At 54.1% G+C, this 21,090-nt stretch overlaps 1 long non-coding RNA gene across 1 annotated transcript; it reads right to left on the bottom strand.

Moving 5' to 3' along the window:
* Positions 1-2,833: 2,833 nt before the first annotated feature.
* LOC123581499 lies at positions 2,834-3,787 on the bottom strand. The gene is made up of 2 exons (XR_006703762.1): positions 3,721-3,787; positions 2,834-3,062 (listed from the first exon to the last, which is right to left on the bottom strand). It is a non-coding gene; the product is annotated as an uncharacterized LOC123581499 (long non-coding RNA).
* Between the last annotated feature and the right edge of the window lie 17,303 nt (positions 3,788-21,090).

The raw sequence follows: 21,090 nt of genomic DNA on the forward strand, positions 1-21,090 counted from the left end.
GACCTCACTACCGTGTGCCCCCTTCACAGACACAAACTGGCACACGGAGGAAGCAACATGTCAGCGAGCAGCGGAGCTGGGTTTGGACGCAGGCAGCCGGGCCCCCGAGTCCACAGTGGGCCGTGCACACCCTGAAGGCAGCACTAGGACTGAGAGGGCTCGACGTCCCTTCCACATGGGACCTGCAAGGTTCCAAGACCCAGCGTCCACCTGCTCCCATCATCTCTAAATGGCAAAGCTGTGCCGCTGCCCGCGGCTTCTCTTGCTCTGCTGATTCCCTTTCTGGGTCTGTGCTCCAGCGTGTGGTGCTCCGTGCTTTGGCCGTGGGGTGCTCTGTGCTCCCGCCGGGAGCACCCCCACCAGACGGCATTACCCAGACAGGATGGTGCCATAAAACCAGGTTCACTCAGTGAACCTAACAGAGAAGTGAAAAATGTGAAAGGGGTTAACATCATATTCAAGTTTCTCAGGCACCCCTGCCTCAGGGGATTTCTCCCTGCCCTTCTCAGTCCTTAGCTTGCTGCCCTGCTTCCCACCACCTTGACCCCCTTCTCCCCTCTTTTCTGCGTTTTCAAGACTCCCCCTGCCCCCCTCTGCTGGGAATGGAGCAAGGAGTGATGTGTCCTTTTTTCCTCACCTTTACATCTCACCGTGGTGCGCCTGGCCACGTGTTCCTACGTTGTGTGGGGATGAGGGCTCCTTGAATTTTCCACCAAGAGTTCTTACAAGTTCTTTCCTCAACTGACGAGCGAGCCATCTCCTAAATCGATTGTCACCTTCTTAATTTAAGCCAGTTTCTGTTTTAAATTGCACTTTCTGCCTCGCTTGCCTCTCAAGTTTGCTCCAGATCACAAGGTTACCCTATGCCTTCACATCCAGAACAAAGATGCTCCGTGCTCCTCTCAGGGACGTCATGGTAGGGGGCTCAGTGTGGGTAGGTTGGGAGAGGTACCCAGAGGTGGCACTTGAAGGACAGAGGCATCTCAAATGGGGGGTGGGGGTGGGAGGCATTTCAGGCAGAAGGTCCAGCTTTGGCAAAAATAGGGATTCAAAGGGCACCTGGGTGGCTCAGTTGGTTAAGCGTCCGACTTTGGCTCAGGGGTCATGATCTCGAGGTCTGTGAGCTCGAGCCCCTCGTCAAGCTCTGTGCTGACAGCTCAGAGCCTGGAGTCTGCTTTGTATTCTGTGTGTCCCCTCTCTCTGCCCCTCCCCTGCTCTCGCTCTGTCTCTCTCTCAAAAATAAATAAACATTAAAAAATTTTTTATGGACTCAAGAGGCTTCGTGCTGATGAGGCATGAAAACAGGTGTGGGAAGAGACGATGCTGGAATATGGTGAGAAGTCACCCGCAACTTCTCTGCGGGTCTTTGAGGAGCAAGCAGATCCGGGAACCAGAGGGATGTGAGGCTGAATCCCAGGACAGCAAAGAGATGGGGAGGAGGAGCTGGCTTTGAAAACTTGTTCAGAGGTGAAACCGGCAGAACCTGTGAGGCCTGTCCCCACTTCACTGGGCCTCACCTTGCCCTCCCCGGGTGCACTTCTCACGTGGAGTGAAGGTTGTCCTCTGAGCGGGTGGTCACGGGGGACTGAGGTGATGGGAGCCCACTGCTGGGCCTCAGGGGGGGTCATCTGATGCCACCTCCCAGGTTGGCATTTCTGGTAGGTGGACCCCAAGAAGCATCTGGGGAAAAAGTCTTCTTTTAAATGGGTCTGCAGGGGACTACCATGCAGGAGTGTGGGGCTGTGCCCCCTGCTCCGAGGCTCGCTCTCCACCTCTGTCTCCGTCAGCAACCCCCCCCCCCCCCCCATCCCCTTTCTCTCCAGCCTGGCACAAGAGCGAGGCAGGCTGGCTGCCTTGGAAGACCTGAGCTCTGGTTCCCAGAGCTGCAGAAGCGGAAGGGGAGGGCCCTGAGCCAGGGGACCCTCGAGGGGCTTGGGATCCTGCCAGCTCTGCCTGGCCGTGATCACAGCTCTCACCTGGCTTTCTCCCTCCACCCCCACCCCCCCGCCTCCCCAGCATCATAGCACCCTGTCACCCAGTGCCTTCTTTGAGCATCACCAGCTCTACACCTGCTGGCGGAGTGCGGGGGTGCGTGTGAACGCACTCCCAAATTGGGCCCTTGGCCGTGTTACTGTATACCTGCTTTGCTTCAAGCCTGGGCTCACAGCTCTAAGGAGAGGCACTGAGGCCTCTGTGCCCCTGAACTTCTGGGTCACTCCTCTTGGCACCTCTCACCACATCACCTAGGTGTGTGCTTCCACATTGGCTTCCTGCTACCCTGGGTGCCTCCTGCGGGCAGACGCTTCATGATGACCCAGCACGAGGCATGCGCTCACTGCAGAAAGGGAGTCTTTGCCTTTGGGGTGCTCCCTGTAGCCACCTGGAGCTGCTTGCCGTCTTGCTCTGAAAGTCAAGCTCGAAGCTTATTCACGGTGCAAGGCACCCCCGCACCCCACAACAACAGAGGCTCACATTAGAGATGGACGATAGCTGGGGAGCACGTGGAGCGCCCGGAACTCTTCCAGGCGGCTGGAGAGCGTGCCAATGGACACGTGCGTGGTGGAGCAGAATCTGACGAAGAGAAACCTGTAGCTTCCTTCTAATCCAAGCGGAATGAGGGCTCACGTCCGCTGGAGGCTTCATTCACCATGCAGAGCCCGAACGTGGAAACAACCCCCAAACAGGACAACGGAGAACTAGATGGTGACACGCTGATGCAGTGGAATACTCCTCCGCAGTCAAAGAAAGGACCAGCTGCTGTTCCACGTACAACATAGATGAGTATCACAGGCAATGCGTTAAGCTCAAGAAACCAGACACAAAAGAGCCCCGATGGCATGATTCCATTTATATAAAGTTCAGGAACAGGCAAAGCTAATCGGTGGTAATAAAAGCCCGTGGTGCTTCTGCTGGGGGTGTGGGATTGGCAAGGCAGGAACATGAAGGAAGCTTCTCTGGAAGGTTCTCTGGCTTGATGTAGGTGGTGATTACAGGGGTGTATGCATACGTAAGGCAATCATCAAGCTATACGCTCCAGATGAGCATATTCTGTGTATGTTATTCTGCAATAAGAAAGTTAAAGTGGGGAGGGAGGCTTTTAAAAGGGCTTCTGAGATTCTAATTAGTTCCTTTAAACCCCACTGTAGCTTTTTCAGCAAAAAAAACGAGGGAGGCCCACATGGCCTACGTTTTCTTCGGGATCCCAGAGGATTCTAATTTATGGGCAGAGAGGCCCAGGGCTAAAGCCTTTCCCAGCCGTGGGCCGAACAAGATCAAGCCGGCTGCCTCCCGGGTCGGCAGCCCGATGCAGGGCCCGTGCGCCGGCCAGGAGGGTGGGCACCGGGCGGAGACGTCCCGATGACCCTTGGCCCGGAGCTGCAGCCGGACCCCGCGCCTCCTCTGGGTCCTGGGAGCTGCCCGGCGCAGCGGTGTTTCCAGCGCTTAGGGCCGGGAGCTAAGCCGCAACTCCGCTCCAGGAAAATATTTGTTCAGGGACTTGGCACCACCAAAGAGGAAATAAAAGCCACCGTGGAGTGAGCGGGCGGCGCTGCTGCGGGTTGCTTTGTCTGCCCCTGCAGACTGCCTCAGCGGGCCCTGAGGCCCCGGGATCCCGCCCCACTAACAGGCCTGCTCGAGAGCCGAGCCTGGGTGCCAGCTGTGCGCTCGTTCATTTCAGGAAATCATCTGTCAGTTCCGTCAGCAATCGCTGTTGAAACCCACCGTGTGCCAGGCATAGAGCTGGGCCCTGGACGCTGTCGGTGAACCAGGGCCTGTCCTCACCTTCCAGGCCATTGTGAGGTAGTGATGGGGGGGGGGGGGGGGCGCTGACGGGCGGAAGAGGCCTCACGGGCGTGATAGGAGCGCCGGCCTGACAGAGGTGAGGCCAGGGTGCTGGGGAGCCAGCCAGGCCGGGCGAGACGGTGAGCAGCGGGGGAGGGGGCATGGGCAGGTGCCTGGTGCCAGGCTGAAGGAGGAAAAAAGCAAAATTAAGAGGCAGTCAGAGGGGCTGAGTTTTCCAGGTGGATGGAACAGCATGGCCAAAGGCGCAGAGGTAAGAGAGAGCAAGGGGCTCTGGGGCGTGGAAAGCGGATGGGGCTGGCTGTGGCGGACCCAGGAGACTGGAGGGGAAGCAGCCGCTGGCGCCAAAGGACCTCCCAGTGTGAGCGCAGGAGCATGGACTTTATCCCCAGGGCAGCAAAAGTTTTTGTTTGTTTTGCAACATTTAAACACATTGATTTTGATTCTTTTTGATATAGAAAAGTACAAAGAAGAAAACTAAGTCGGCCTCAAATCCCACCACCCAGATATTTCCCGATGACATTTTTATTTATTTATTTTTTTAAAATTTTTTTTTTCAACGTTTATTTATTTTTGGGACAGAGAGAGACAGAGCATGAACGGGGGAGGGGCAGAGAGAGAGGGAGACACAGAATCGGAAACAGGCTCCAGGCTCCGAGCCATCAGCCCAGAGCCCGACGCAGGGCTCGAACTCACGGACCGCGAGATCGTGACCTGGCTGAAGTCGGACGCTTAACCGACTGCGCCACCCAGGCGCCCCCCGATGACATTTTTAAAAGTAGAACACTCTGTGCACACGATCAGAAATCCAAGCAGAATAATAAAGCACGCAGTGAAAAGAGAAAGCCTCCTCCTCCACACCTGTCTCTCGCCAAACGCAATTTCATTTCGGAGGGTTTTGGTGTGTGCTTCCAGAAATTTTTCCATGCGTATACTTGTGAGGATAAGCCTATGCTTTTTCAAGAGTTGCACCCAAAGGAATGGTTCCAACCGTGGACATCTGTAGCTCCTTTTCCAGACTCAGTGTCACCTTGGTCCCTCTCCATTCTTCTTAATGTCTGTGGAGCATTTCGCAGTGTGGACAGAGCATTAGTGACTCGACTCTCCCCTGCTGGCGGGCATCTTATTTCCAGGCCTCTGCCCTGGTGAACACCGTGGGAGGAGGCCTCCCCACACCTCCGTGGTACAGCAGGTGTATCATACAGACATGACGAAGTGTTCTGAGTACAAACCATGGGCCCCTTTCTAGCAGTGGGTCCTGGATGGAAGGGGATATCCCTCACGATGACCCTCCAAAAGTTTCACCAATGTGCCACACCTGTCACCATACCCACACGACATGCGAGAGACTCCTAGACATCCCCCCCCCCTCCGCCGGCCACGTTACCACCCATACCCACAAATGGTTCCATTTTCTTTTCCCCACTGTGGTGGGGGAGGGAGACAGTATCACATGCTTGATTTTCACTTACTGAATTGTAAATGCAGTTAGGAATCTTTTTATATGTGTTTGCTATTTGTATTTCTTTTTTCATAGGACAGCTGCTTTTTCATGTTTTTTTCTCATGTTTTCCTAATGGGCCTTTTGTCTTTTCCTAATGGATTGGCATGGGTTCCTCATGTGCCAGCGATTTTGAGGGAGCAGACTGTCGGGTTCTGGTGTCCGAAATATCCCTCTGGCGGCAGTGTGAGGGACAGAGGCGGCGGGTCAGCTGGGAGGCCGGTGCAGGGGTCCCTGTGAGAGGTATAGGGCCTGGAACAAGCGGCCTTGGGGAAGGAAGGTGCGAAGACATTCAGGAAGGAAGACCAACAGGACGAGCCAGTGGATTGATTTTTTGCACAATAGTCCAGGGCACCTTGGGGTCAGTGAAAACAAACAAACAAAAAAAAACCCCCGACGACATTGCCAACTGCCCTCCCCAAAAGTTGTGACATAGAATTCATACTGATAAGACACATAGTTAGGCCTGAACCCCCACGGGCCACCTGCCTGGTTGTTTGTGACCACCCCCCCCCCCGCCACTGTGTGGAGCATGGAGAGGTGGGGTGACCAGGAGGTGGGAGGTGTCAAGGATGGTTCCCAGGTTCCCACTTCAAATATTATGGTCCCATAAACCATGGAAATGTCTCAGAAATTCCAGTATTTCAGCACATAGTTACCGATTGACCCACATCAGTCAGGGTTAGGCTGAAGTGATCCAGAGTCCCCTAAAAGGGAAATAGGGGTGCACTGGGCCTCAGCAGGTGTGTTGGGAGGTGTGGGAGGAGGCACGGGCTGATGACGGCTGAAGAGGGATGGGGGTGGGGAGGTCCCCGAGTGGGCTCAGGCTTCAGGGTACCACTCCCTTCTCTGGGCAAAGCAGAGGGCCTGGCACACAGGAGGCACTTTGGAAATATCCACTAAGTCAAATTGGCTAATATTCAAATTTGTGTTAAGGTCAACACGAGTGGAAAAAGAGACAGAAAAGGAAATGTAATTTTTTTTCTTTTTTTTTTTTAAATTAAGATCTATTTTACATACAGCAAAACTCACTGTCGTACAATTCTTCTACAAACGCAAGCAGCCATGTAACCACCATCACAAATACACCATAGGTCAGTTTCAGCACCCTGAAAACTTCCCAGGGCCCCTCTGTAGTCGAAACCCTACTCCCTACCCAGCCCTTGGCAACCGCTGATCCGTTTTCTGTCCTGACAGTTTTGCCTTTTCCAGATGTCCTGTAAATGGAATCATATACCATGAGCCTTTTGGGTCTGGCTTCTTTCATGTAGGAGTCTGCCTTTGAGCTCCATCCAAGCTGTGGGTACAGCAGGCTCCTTTTTATTGCTGAGTAGTGTTCCATGGTACGGATATGGTGACTTCACTCATAATCACCCCAAACTAGAACAACCCAAATGCTCTTCAACTGTTAGGATTTCCTCATTTCTAGATTCATAAATCTGTACTTCCTTTGTCCAAGTTCAAATCCAGATTTCAGATCCAGAAAGCATGGTCCTTGTTGCCTGAGGGAGAGAAGTTACCTGTGAGAGCCTGCGGGTTCACAGACACCTTTGTCTAGTAAGAGAAAGGACCTTTTCCTCTAGGCCCATGAACTTTGAACCTGGACAATAGGATATTGACCCCCTGCTTGCTCCTTGACCCAGGCAAAGCTTTCACAACCACATGGAGCAGCCCAGATTGGGGCCGCCCACCCTTAAAAGCAGCAAAATGCTGAAATCTGCAGGCCTGGGAGGCAAGGAAGCCTGAGGCCCTGTGGGAGCCTCAGAGGTGGCCTGTGCTGTGTCACTGGGCTGCCTCGCCCCCTCCCTCCCCCCGCCACGGGCAGTCTGGACCCCAGAGACATTGCCAGGGGAGCAACTTCAATCCTGAACCTATCGAGCCCTTCCTAGGACAGAAGCCCTGGCCGGCCAGGACCCACACTGGCTGGCACACCTGCTCCAGCAGCCCCAGGTCTGAGGGCTTCCGAGGCTGGGGGCTCTTAATGCTCATGTCAAAGTGAAGGTGGTGTGGGGGGAGCGGGAGGTGTAGTTACCCCTTCAGAACTCATGGAGAAGGCAGAATGGCATGATGGTTGAGACAAAGACTGGAGCAGAAGCCTGGGCCCAAAAGCCTGGTTGTGCCATCTACCGGTCACGTGATCTCTTTCACAGGGTGTCCTGAGGACTCAGTGAGGTATTAGGTGGACAGCATGTAGTCTGTTGCTGCCTTGTGGTAAATAATAGACACTGTGGTTAAACCGGTGACAGCATCACAGGCTAGCAAGGTGCAGGAGCCTGAGTGTGGACATTCACCAGCTAGTGTTCTCTCCCTCTGGACACAATTTCCCAGTCCCCTAGGATGTAGCCGTAGGTGAGATCACCCCTCGCATCTTCCAGAACTCTGCCAGGGCAGGGTGACCTGACCTGGTGATAACCACACCCAGGGGCTTTGAGGATGCAGATCCCAGCACTCACCCTCCTGGGAGGTGGTCCCCGCAGCCTGAGATGAGGGGCAGAAGGTCTACACCAGGCCCGAGGGGTTCCTGATGCAGACGCAGCCAAGCCTCCCTGGCGTCTCCAGTTTGGCTAATCGTGAGAACAGAACCTGAGGTACATGGGTTTGTTCAAGTTCAACTAGTGGCTGGCTGTCCAGAGTCCATAGAAGGAGGGAGAATTTTATCAACTCTTCTCTCTGCCACGGGTCCTCAAGGCTATTTGAAATGTTGATATATTTTTCTTTTTTTAAACTAGGATGTTTTGCCATATCAGGTGTGCCTCCACTGGACCTCACTAGAGAAGTCTTGTTTCCTGGTGTGACAGACAAGCCGCTGTCAGGCATCACAGTGCAGACACAGAGCAGGGCTTTGCTGTGAGCAGCAAGGCCACATCATCACTGTTTGCGAGGTGGGCCTAGCTGTCCCTGAGATGCGCCCCTCAGCTGCTGCTCAGCGCAGGCTGGCCGCGCCCTCCCCGGTGGGCCTCCCACACACCGGCCAGGTGTCACCATTCTCAGCTCCTCCTATTGTCCCCAGGCCCTGGGACTCAGTGGTAGTGCGCGTGTCATTATCGCTCCCATTCCACACGTGAGGACGCAGGGCTGGAGCTGCAGGCACCCTGTGCTCCCCCGCCCCCATCCCAACTCAGTTATGTGGCCCAGGGTGGGGGCAGGAGAAGGGCTGGTGGAGGAGGAGGTGGGGAGTTGGCCTCTACGCCCCCTCTGGGGCCAGGCCCAATGGTCAGCCCTCCTCAGCCCTGTCTTTCTGGCCCCCTTCCTCACCTGCACCCACAGACACATCAGGTTTCTCCCAGGAGCCAGAAGCAGGCCCCCACCCTGCGGAGGACGGGCCCAGAGCCTGGGAACTAGCTGCGGGACCCGGAGAAGCTCACACCTCCTCAGGCCTCCGACTCCTCATTTGAAAAGCAGGAACACCAGTGCCTACCTTCAGGTTCAGATAACACTGTGCAAGGGATATTTAAAAATTCCACCTCCTGATTATTAATAATAGCTACTATCTACACTGTGCCTGGGATGTGTCAGGCCCTACACACACCTTCCTTCTAATTTTAGGGACACAGAGTGGCACAGTGGTGGCAGCAGGAGCTTTGGAGTTACACCCCGCTTTACTTACTGTGTGACTATCAACTCCTCAGAACCTCAGTTTACACATCTGTGAAATGGGGCTAACAACTTCAATCTCATAGGGCTATGGGGGGATTATGGAAGATAATGTGAGTAAAGTGCCTTTCCCTGTGGGCGCTTTGCAAGCATTCCATCAATAGTGGATGTTACTCTTATGTTCACAAAAACCCTGAAAGGCAGATATAACCACCTCCATCTTGCAGATGAGGAAACTGAGGCCCCATGCCGTTACTTGGTATAGCTACTGAGTGGCCACACTGATGTGCAAACCCAGGTCTTTCTCCCCCAGCCCTTCCCATACCATTGCTGCTTCCCGTCTCACCCATTCTGGTCACAAAGGACCACCTAGGCAGGACCTGGGGGAGGCTCATCCAGGCAGAGGCTGCCCCAGCAGCCCCTGAGGCCATTCCCAGGCATGGGAAAGGGTGGCCTCCCTGAAATGCCTGGGTGCTGGTGTCAAAGTCAATAATGATAGACTGCCCACAGGAAACCATGGTCATGAGGATACAAACAACTGGGAGGGGCGGCAGGTCACTTCAGCCCCAGCCCCAGCCAGCATTGCACCCCTCTGTGCCAGGGGGCAGGCTATGGCTGGCACCTGGTGTATCCAGACCCAGGAGGTAGACGGATGCCCCTTCCCCCAATATAGGCCATGTCCCCTGTCCCTCTCCTGCAGCTGTCCTAGAAAGCTGGCCAAGAAGGTGGCACCGGGCTCTGCTGGGAAAGGTCCCAGGGAGTGCCTTGGATCCCCGGGTAGCCCCTCCCCTGGAGCCCTGGGCCCCAAGCTTGCTACTCCACGAATCTCACTCCCTCAACTCAATCTTGAGGCCTCTTCTGGATCAGGGGCCGAGACCCAGAGACCCGGAATATAGCAGTGGCCTCTGCAGAGCCTTCAGTTTTGGGGCAAGGACAGAGATGCCTCAGGGCCGTATTCTAGGGTCACAGAGAAAGGTCACTAATCGGGCATGGGGAGTTAGAGGAGACATCCTACAGGAGGAAACATCTGAACGGGGTATTAACAAAGGAGCTGGCCAGGCCAAACAGGAGAGGGGTGTTTCTGGCAAGTGCTGGGTGCACTCGGGGACCCACGGGTGCCATCCGTGTGCAGTGTCTGTGTCAGGGCTGGAAAAGCAGTGAGAGATGAGGCCGGAGGGACAATTAGGGCCAGGAGAGGTGGACTTTGCATCCTCAGTCAAGGGTGAAGGGGTACAGGAGCTGAGGCCAGCTCCTCCTGACTCGTGAATGCTCACTGGGCACGAGTTCAGTGACTCACACTGTTAGTTTGAAATTGGCCGTGGTGGGGATATTTACACCACGGGAACTGGTAAGCGCTATAAATCAGAGCCAGTTGTTAAAAAAAACAACAACAAAACAAAAAACCACACGCGCACACACTCACACGCACGCACACAAAAGGCAGCCTTTGGTGGATTTCAACGTAAGGGCATGGAATCATTAGCTTTGTTCCACAGAAGGATGGCCTGGCTGTTGCGGTGTGAAGGAAGGGTGGATGTGTGGAAAGGAATGGGCTTGGAGCCTGGAGCCGGGCCTGGGGTGACCTCCCAGCTAGGTGGCGGGAGAGGACAGGCCCCGCTGTGTGGGCACAGCCCCGGGGGTGTGTGTGCAGGATTGGGGAGCTCCTTCAGCCTTCCTCAGCCAGAGCCTGAGAATCCGCAATAAAACCCTTAATGGGAAACACCTGGGCTCTGCCGGCCGGGCTGCGAGCCGGGGACGGGAGGGTGGGCGGTTGAGGGTGAGCGCGGAGGACATTGCTCCCCATCCCTTCCCTTGCTCATGCACCAGCTCTTGCAAGTGTTACACTCGACTCCCTGGTCCTGGGCTGGGCGAGGATGTGAGGTGCTGCAGGAGACGCAGGACGGGTCACAGGGCCTGGGCCCCCAGGGATCACCTGAGCCGAGGTGCTGGTTGTGTGGGTGCCTATTCTATGCAGGCTTTCAGTCAAGGTCACAGATGTCAAGGTCACATGTCTTTCGCACAGAGTCCTGGGGAGTGGGGGTGGGGGCTTGACTGGTGATGTTGCAGGGAGGAGAAGGCTGGTGCTCCCGCATCCTGTCTCCTGCCAATGACCCTGTGATGCATGGGGGAGGGAGTGTCTGAGACCCCAAACGGGAGACTTGGCTGATCCTAAAGCTCCCTGGGGCTTCCTTGCCCAGCCTGGCCTTCAGATCAGAACTGACCCGTGGGCTTTAGTGCCTGGCGATGGGGTTGTGGGAGGGGCTGGGCTCCAGGCCCCCACCCACCCTTCTCTTGAGGGAGGGACTGACCGGGCAAGATTCGCCTTGGGTGGAAGGCACGTGCTACCAGGCAGCCTTTCTCTTTGGCTTCTCGGGACAGTTTGACGCTGGCCCAGAAGTGGCCATGGCGCTCCCAGGCCCTGTGGGAATTGACTGAGCGCTTGGACTCCCGGCTGGAAGCGCCAGTGGTCCCCAACCAGGTGTGTCAGAAATTGGGAAAAAGACGTTCTGGCATCAAGGGGATGCCACTTTGTGAACTGAGTTCCCACCTGTCGTGTAGCTTCCAGACCCTCCTCCCCACCCAAATTCTGCCCAGGGATGGGCACCAGGGGCACACAGCACATCTCTGTGCACATTAGAAACAGCGTCTCCTCTGGACTGATCCAGCGCTTCAGGCAGAGGGCAATGTGAATGGACCTGGCCTTGACTGTAGTTAGAAAGGAAGACACCACCTTCAAGCAGACACAGCCCTTGGGCAGTGACCAGTGTGCACAGACACAGCCTCAGGGGGACACTCCAATGGGCAGGAGAGGGCTTCATTTGCACACACAACTATGCCCTCTCTGCCCCTCCTGCATCCGTGGGCCACCCCAGACCCGCCTAATAAATGGTCCTGAAAAGGATGGGAGGGACCTGTAGGGCAGGGAGGAGTGCCACGAAGGCAGAAATCCTTACCCACTTCAAGGACTGTGGGAGGTGTAGCCCACTCTAACCGCCCCCCCCCCAGTTCTGCCCCAGGCTGTTTCCAGGAGGGGAAACCCCACACTCCTTCTGGGCACCATGTGGGGAGGGAGGCCCGGCATCTGGGGATGAAAGGCACAGGACCAGCTGCGGCCCCAGTCACCCCTCCAGGGTTTCCCTCTGGTGTCACGTGCTCCCATCTGGCCCCCACCCTTCCTCCAGACACGCGGAGTCAACAGCATAGCCATAAATGCTCCTGGGTAGAGGAACTGGCCTTCCCAGCTAGGCTGTTGGAGGTGGTGCCTTCATCCCAGCCCTTGAAAGCCGAACCCCCTTCCACACCCTGGCCCTCTTTAGGACATCGACTCTTTAGGGTGCATCCTCTGGGGAGGGAGGGGCAGGATCCTGGAGCTGCAAACCAGCAGGCTCAGGGGCACACTCCAGATCATGGGTGCATTCCTTCTTCCCGGGCCTCAGGTCTCCTCTGTGAAAGTTGGGTCATGGGCAAGTGAGGGGCAGAGCTGGGGTTGGAACCCAGAACCACAGCTGCCAGGCCTGCTCTCAGCCAGAGGATTTGTGCTGACGGCAACAAACTCCACGTGGGTCCTTTAGGATGCGACTGGCCCCTCAGCACGTCTCCACATACACGAATTTCTGAAAATCACAAAACTGAGGATTCTTAGGGTTCTTGAGGCCATACCCTTAAAGCTGAGGTCCAGAGAAGGGGAGTGATGTGCTAATCAGAGGGGGAACCAAGACTTCCTGAGTCCCCTTGCTCCCAGCCGGGTGTCTTTCCTCCGCTCAGGTGGTTGTCCAGGAACCCATCTGGTCAGACTGCGTGTACATCTAACCTGTATTGTGATTGGGGCCTCCTTCCCACTGGAGGAGAATGTCTCTCTGGAGAAGCAGAAGCGGATGGGCCTTCCCCCATGACTGTAGCTGTCACATGAGGCCACCCTTTCCCTCTGTCCCCAGTTACTGACTCACAGAACAGTAGTTAGTTCCTCGAAGAGAAAGGAGCAGTGGCCAGTGACCAGTGGGAAGTTGTTGAGAGTTCTCTGGGAACCAGGTCCCAAGTTTGTGCAGCCTAGAAGAATCTGAGCTGCTGCCTGTGCAGCCTGGGGCAGGGCTGTGCCCTCAGGCAGGAATTCCTGAGGCCAGCAGCCATGGGGAGTGGACAGGGGAGGGGGCAGAGGGGCTGTAGCTGAGGACTTGGCCCCTCACTGAGTTCCCACTAAGTACCTACAAGATTCCCAGCCCTAGACACCCCAGTGGCACAGGCTGTTAGGGACCCCACGGTCCTGCTGGGAAGACACACATCAGACTCTGAGCACTTGGCACTGTGAGGTAACTCCAGGCCTTGCAGGAGAAAGGGGATGAGGGAGAAGCCTGCCGAGGGCTGTGGGTGTCAGGGAGGGCCTCCCCGGCTGGCCTAGAAGGATAAGATTTCTGATTGGGAGGGGTCTAGAATTAAGAAAAAATAAAGAACTAAGAGACCTAGTCCCGTAGGGGAAGTGAGTTGATGGGGGACCCCAGCCTTTCTAGGCATTGCCACAGGGGGTGCTGGTTCTCCAGGAGCAGTTTCCTCATAGCAGCCGAGGCCACAGCGGGCCACCCCTTGGGCATGATGGTGCAGGGGACTGTGATGGCATGAGCTCCAGGGAGTCAGGGGCCACCCTTGGCGCTTGATTCCCAGCACCCCCTCCTTGCATGGGGAAGATGTCCTATGAGGGCTCAGGAAGAAGGGTTCAGCTCTGCCCCAGGCGGGTGAGTTCAGGTTGCCCCCAGGCGGGAAGCTCAGACAGCACATTACTGTGTCCCCACCCATACAGCGCTGCCTCCTGTGGGGAGGCAGCTTCTCTGTGGCCTTCTGGATGCTCCCTTTGTCCTGTCCAGGAGGGCCTTCCCTCCCTCTTACCTGCTGCCTCCCCCAGAGGGCCACCTGCACCATGGGCAGCCACCTGGAGGAAGGATCCTCAGGAGCTGGGACCACACACGAATGGAGCCAGCCTCCTGGAGAATAAGAGCCCCAGGATGGACGTTGTGGCTTCTCCTCTCTGTCGCTCCTCTTCCCCCATACTTTTCTGGCCTCTGCTTCCCCTCATTACTTTCTCAGCAGCTGCCCTCTGGTTTTAAGACTGCCAGCACACACAGGGCAGGCTTCCAGGAGGCAGTGTCACTGAGCTGGATCCTGGAGTGCTAGAAGGATCCATCTGTAACTCTAGAAACTTCCAGCAGTTTCTAGGAGCCTTCCAGGGGAGGGCCTGAGGCTGTGAGTGGAAGCATCTCTGCCCTCTATCACCCACCCTTACTGTGACCCACAGATTCTCCTCAAGCACAATGAGGGTAAGGTGCAGGTTTAAGCAGTGGGGACCAGGCAGGACTAGACTGAGGTGTTCTCAGTCTGTGGGACAAAGAATTTTGTCTGTCTGGGGGGATCTGCAGGTGTGGGACAGCTGCCTGGGGACACAGCAGGAGGATTTAAAACCGAGAGGGAGAGAGAGAGAGAGACAGGAAGAGGCACAGAGAGAGAAGGGGTGAGGCCATCTCTCCTCATTGCCTCTCCAATCTTGAACACAGGAGCACCCCTGACTCTTATACCAGATGTCCTCCCTTCAGCTTTTTCCTGGAGCTCCTCGTGATTTTAGTTGGGTGGTGCCCACCCCAAAGGGGCTTGTCTCTGTGCTGTGCTGTCATGGAGGCTGTGCCGAGAGATGGTGTTTTAGCCCGGTGCGCTGACCGGAGGGACAGCTAGACGCTACCTACTCATGACAGTTACAATACTATGCCCCTCCCTGACCCTGCCACAGAGACTGATGACTTCCCGAAAAGGGGTTAAATGGGGGATTTGTGACATGGAACATTTGATGTGACCTGAGAACTTCCTATTCAAATGACCCCTGGGACTCCTAACCTCTGAAAGTGTCCCACGCAGTCAGCATGAGCCCCGGGGGTCATACTTCCCGAGGCAGAGCTGTCTACAGGCTGTGACTACCCTGGGGGAGGGGGAAGCACCAGAATCCAGGCTCCCCTACTCTGTAGGCTCATCTGGCTTTTTGCTACAGAGGCTGCTTGAGGCTCAGGAAATCAACAGGGGAATCCCAACAGGAAGCAGATCTTCCCATCAGAAGGTGTTCCCGACACCCCTCCCCCTCCTCAGGGCACTTAGGAAAATGGATCCCGAGTAGAACCTTGGGATCTGGTTGGTATCAAAATGCCCAAGCCCTAAAGCCCCCCAAGTGTGAAACTGCCCAGGGCTCCTGCTCAGGGCCGTTTGGGGGCCTCAGTGAGCTTCTTGAGAATACCAGATCAAACCCACTCTGTATAGGGACCCCTATGTCACCATTCCTTACATGAACTAGACCATGAGGGATAGGCAGGGGACTCATTTTGGTGTTTCTCCTCTTCACACCAAGGAGTTCTTGAGAAGCCTTAATCACGGTGGGCTGATTCTTATCATCAACGTTCTTGTTCAACACTGTCTTGCGTGAGTGGGGATGTCCATGCGTTTTGTTAAGAAGAAATCTCTAGCAACTGATTTCTATGGAGACTTGCATCCCTCCAATTCTGTCATACCCTGGCTATTCTGCTATGTGATGTGGAGCCCCTAGGTGTAATTTGAGCCCAGGGGCTACAGTCTGAGCCCAGGGCATACCTCAGTCTTAATGAGGAATTTTGTGGTGGAAACCTGCTTCTTGCATGAAGTTTGAGCTGAAAATGGATTGGCAGAGATAAAGATACATGAACTTCTTGTATAGCATCATTCCATTCCATCCTCTGTCCTGACCCTTGCAAGTGAATAACATAGTTTAATTACTTCATGCCCACTAAGGTGTAGGTTCAATAGCTAAGCATCTAATGGATCTTCTGGAAAGCTTAAGTCTTCAGCAGTTGCCAGTATATCAGAGAATAACAATCCAGAAAGCAGTGCTCAGTCAACGAATACCCTATCCTCTGCACAGAGCAATGCAGGGCCTAAAGAGAGGTCCCAGGCCTGATGGCAGAACCAGGAAGGCTCTCTGGGAAAAAAGGCCTTCCTGGGTGTTTCAAGGTTTCAGCATCACCTGGTGAGTCAGAGCAAGGGGCTGTCCCATGGGCCCTGTCTCAGCCTCCTAAGGCTGAGGTCCACCCAGCTGTTCCTGTTAGCGACATGACCATCCAACTTGACCAACCAGTTGGTCAGACCTGGGTTGCCCAGAGCATTAGCTGTCTGCCTGCTAGGCTGACTGTGAAGCAATGTGGCTGAATCAGGCCTTGACTAGACACTAATTAATACCAGATCTGTGGACTGGGGCTAGAGGTGGTGGGGGTAGGGGGCTTAAAGGCGGGCCAGCCTCTCAGGAGGAGACATGGTAATTCATCATGGGCAAGTGGAGAGCAGCGTTGTGCAAACCACTGCCCTCTCTAAAACCATGAATCTAAGATGAGACTCGAACTGCCCAGTGTTCTGCGAGTGAGAGAGAGCAGAGAAGCCCAAATACGCATCCCAGGAGAAGGTCCAGCATGACTGTGGTCAGAAAGATGAAGAGGCAAAACCAGAGAATGTTTGATTTCCTGGGAGAGGGAAAACTGAACAGTGACTCAATTGAGAAATATTCAATCAAGTATTCGTTTGTGGAAGGACACTGTAATCAGAGGGCAGTGCAGTTATGAAGGAGATAAAGCCCTAGGGAGGTCTGAAGGAGGTACCCTTGCTCCCCAAAATGTTCCAACATCAGGACCCACCCTGGAAGAAAGCCTGGATCTGACCTCCTGTCTCCTACAAGCCACAAGAGATGGGTAGTTAAAAAGATTTAAACCAAATACTGTAAAACCTTGGATCGCGAGTAACTTGTTCTGCAAGTATTCTGCAAGATGAGCAAACATTTCTTTAAAAAAATTTTTTTTAATGTCTATTTATTTTTGAGATAGAGAGAGACACAGAGTGTGTGTGTGGGGGAGGGAGCGTCAGAGAGAGAGGGAGACACAGAATCCGAATCAGGATCCAGGCTCTGAACTGTCAGCACAGAGCCCGACGTGGGGCTCGAACTCACAAACTGTGAGATCATGACCTGAGCAGAAGCTGGCCACCCAACTGACTGAGCCACACAGGTGCCCCAACAAGCAAACGTTTCTAATAAATCTTAACTTGATAAGTGAGTGATGTCTTGCAATACAAGTAGTACGTGACACTGAATGTCACATGATCACAACTGAGCCAATGGTTCTCTCTCTCTCTCTCTCTCGATGCAGGATTGTGGGGGATCATCTCCCATGCTCAGTTGCTCAGTCTCAGGCCGTGGTGTTTGGCAGAAATCAGTGATTTTTCAGAATGTTGGAAGGTGCCCACAACTGGCACCACTTTTTTTTTTTTTGGTCACTTCAAAGCACCTATGGACAGTCCTTTGCTTTTCCATGCAAGAGTAAGCTTAGGAATGCTTTGCTTCATTCTAGGTCGAGCTGCCTGCAGATAAAGACCCTTTCCTCTGCTGCCTTATTACCAGTTACATTAAATACAGTATATGACAAGAGTTTATTTATACTGCACTGTAGTCAACATCCGTGCAAGCGTATTCAATGGCCCCTATGCAGAAAAAGATTCCACTGAGCCAACAGATAGCAGTGATTCCATTAGTGATCGTGAAAGTCGTCCTATACGATAACCCTCCTCTCTCCTGTCTCCCCTGTACAAGCCACGAAGGTTTTCAAAGGTAAGTGCAGGTTACTTTCTTTTTCTTTTTCTTTTGTATTTTCTTTATTATTTTATATTATATGACAGTATTGTAATCATCTTTATATGAATATTTTGGGGTTGTGGAACGAATCATCTGGGTTTCCATTATTTCTTATGGGGAAATTTGCTTTGATATGCAAGGGCTTTGGAGTACAAGCATGTTTCCAGAGTAAATTAAGCTTGCAAACCAAGGTTTTAGTGCATATCACAAATGGAGGTGCCTCATCATGTTCAGCATCCCTGGCTGATGGGCAAAAGTGTCCCTTGTCAATATTACTGGCTGGTGGCTCTGTCTTTATTTAACCAATGGTTCTTTGGGGACGGAGTCTTCCTGCACCTCTCCTGAGGGCCCCAGCATGCCCTGTCACTCCTTCTTGCTGAGTCCACGCATCTAAGTGCCTTCTCCCTGAATCTAAAGGGCCAGCAATCATTTATGCATTGACGCCTCTGGAAGGCTCCCCGGCTATTCCCAGCGTGGTGGCGCATCTGGGGGAATGGAGGGGTCATCGCTAAAGGTTGGGTAGAAAATCAGGGCTGCAGGAGGGCTGGGGTACACCTGTGCACCCAGCCACCTGGATGTCCTGCAGGCATCACTTCAAACTCATCATTTCCATTCCAAATGGCTGCCTCCCCTCCTGGATACCTCCTGGGTATCTCCATCTTCCCAGTTATCCAAGCTGGAAATGCAAGATGTCCCAGAGACTCCTCCCTGTCCTTCATGCTCTCCATTTGACCTGTTTGGCTTCTAACTCTGTTTTGGTTCCAGCTCTTCCTCCCCCACCCTCCCCCCCACCCCAGCCCCAGATTATTGCTTCATCTTCGTCAGAATGACAATGGTCTCCTAACTGGGATGTCTCTCCAGTCTCCCTCTCTTTGAGTCAATCAGCCAGGGTGCACTCCAGTTCGGACAGCCAGAAGAATTTGCAAGCATGTGAGCAAGGGGTAGGAAACCGTTGAGAACTGGTGAGGTCAGCCAGGCCTAGTGCTGTGGCTTTCCCCAAGGGGTGCAGCCAGTTTGCGACACCCTGCAGGGAGCTGGTGCCTGAACCTGCTTCTCCTGTCTCCCCCCACCTTCTGCAGGGGCTCCCTGTGGGAAGGTAGAGATGCCCATCAGATGTTGTCCACACAGGTTGGTCTTCCCAGCCCAGGGCAGCGGGTGGAGGGTGGATCTAGAGGGCAAATGCAAGGTATTCACACCAATGCTGACCCATTCTTCACATGGCCACCAGGGAGGTGTTTCCAAAATCCACATCTGAATAAGTTGCCACCGAAAATTTGAGAATAACTGAAACAATTGTATGAGTTAATAAGGACCCCCTTCCCATCCCCCACCTTAGCAGACCAGATTCACAGGACTTTTAAGGTCAATGCCAGTGTTCCATTTCACTCTGTAGCAGCTGAAGCTCAGAGAAGGAAACACCTGGGTCTCACAGCCAGGGCCTGGTGACACTGGAGCCTGACCTGGGGCTGACCCTGCTGTGACAATACCTGCTCTCAGGGCCCTCAAGGCACCCTAGGGGTGGCTCCAGTCCTCCTCAATCTTGGCCCAGCCTCACTTCACAATCCTTGGGCTCCTGGGCTCTAGCCAATCTGCATAACTAGCTCTCCAAGCCTCCATACTCTCTCACCTCTGTGAGCCTTTAGGGCAGAGGTTGGCAAACTGTGGCCCTCAGCCAAATCACTCCGCACATGCCTGTTTTTGTATAGCTCGTGAGCTAAAAACACCTTTTGCATTTTAAAAGACTGAAAAATCTAAAAGAAGAGTATTTTGCAGTGTGTGAAAACCGTGTCACATTTCAACGTCCTTAAATAAAGTTTTATTGGCACACAGCCATGCCCATTTGTTCACACACTGTCTGTGGAGGCTTTGGGGCTCCCGTGGCAGAGTTGAGTCGTGGTGACAGAAAACGTATGGCCTACAAAGCATCAAATATTTGCCATCTGGCCCTTTACAAGCAAAGTTTGCCAACTCCTGCTTTAGGGTGTTGCTTTTTGACATGTTACTTAGTCTTTATTGTGTTTGTGTGTGTTTAAATTTCACCTGTAATACATGAATATGTGCTCATTATAAGAGATTCAGACCAGACAGGTATGGGGATACACGGCCCCCTGTCCCCATCTCCTCCCCGGGGTTGTGGGGGTTGCTCGCTGCTAACATCTCCCAGCCTTGCAGATACTAATTCTTCTGTTGGGGTTGCCCCATGCTGCTTCTTGACAGACTCCTATTCACACCTCAGGCCCAGTTCTGCCACCATCTGGTTTAGGAAGCTGCCCCTGGCCATCCCTTTCTCTTCTATGCTGCTTCAAAGGCAGCAAAGCACTGGTGCGGCTTAGAACACTGGTGCCCCGGTTTGAATCCCGGTCCTGCTACTTACATCCTTGGGCAAGTTACTCAATTTCTGTTTTTCCTCATCAGCTACTGTGCGGGGCATATCTTCCTGTGAGGCTCATGGCATAGAAATCAGTAAATACATGGGACCTGCTTAGAACAGGGCCTGGTACACAGAAGGTGCTGTTTAGGGGTCAGAGCAGTCAGGACAGGCCTCCATCGTGGCAATTCTGACCCATTCTCTGCCATTTGTTCATGTGCCGGTCTGTCCCAGGAGGTCACGTGCTCTGGGGGCAGTGAGCATATTCTATTCTCTTCCCCTCTGTCCAGCCCAGATGAGGAGTGAACAAATGAATTTGCTGAGTGAACAAATGAATTTGCTGTAAGAAGGCTGGTGGGAGGGGCTCAGCTGAGAGGCTGAGACCTGGGTTCAGGGCAGGGGGTTGGGGGTCGGTGGGGGTGGGTGGGGGAGGGTTGATTTCAGAGAATACGCAGGACGGCCAACACTTGAGTTCCCCGAGGTGGCTGGGCAGGTGAATCTGGGACAAGGAGGAGCTTACCCTTTGTTTATTACTGAAAAGTTTTTGGAAAGCCTCGGGGTCGCCGTGTCCCTAGATTGTGAGGAGAGGCCAGGCAGCCCAGTCAGGCCCAGGCCTTGCTTAGTGCCCCACCCCCGGGGACTGTAGGTAGCTGGGAGGCCATTCTCTGAGGGGCATCCAAAAGGCTGACTGACCCCTTATGTCAGCCAAGACACCTCATTGGACCAGCAAGGAATGGACGTCCTGGAATATTGAAGAAGAGGAGTGGGAGCGGGGAGAGGGTCAGCCCTGTCTATGGCACCCACACCTCCCTTCCAGCTTCAGAGAAAATTGCCTTTCACTCCTCCACCCCGCCTCCCACCCACACAGCCCAATCCCATCTGGCCTTCTGAAGCAGCGAAGGCAGACCTGCCTGACCCAGGCACAGACTTTATGCAGGACAAAGGGCTTTCGTGCTCCATTCAACCAACAAACAGGCCAGGCCGCAGGTGAGCCTGGGAACGAGGGCGTGGGCATAGCAGTGCATCTCGAGGCAGACTTGGCCTGGTCTGAATGTGGGTTCACTACCATCACCGCTCCAGGAACTAGCGAGCGACTGGGGAAGGGGCCCTGGGGGCGGTGTGGGGGTGGGTGCACCATGCCTGCAACATGCATGT

The sequence above is a fragment of the Leopardus geoffroyi genome, chromosome A3, assembly GCF_018350155.1.
Source record: "Leopardus geoffroyi isolate Oge1 chromosome A3, O.geoffroyi_Oge1_pat1.0, whole genome shotgun sequence".
Taxonomy (NCBI): domain Eukaryota; kingdom Metazoa; phylum Chordata; class Mammalia; order Carnivora; family Felidae; genus Leopardus; species Leopardus geoffroyi.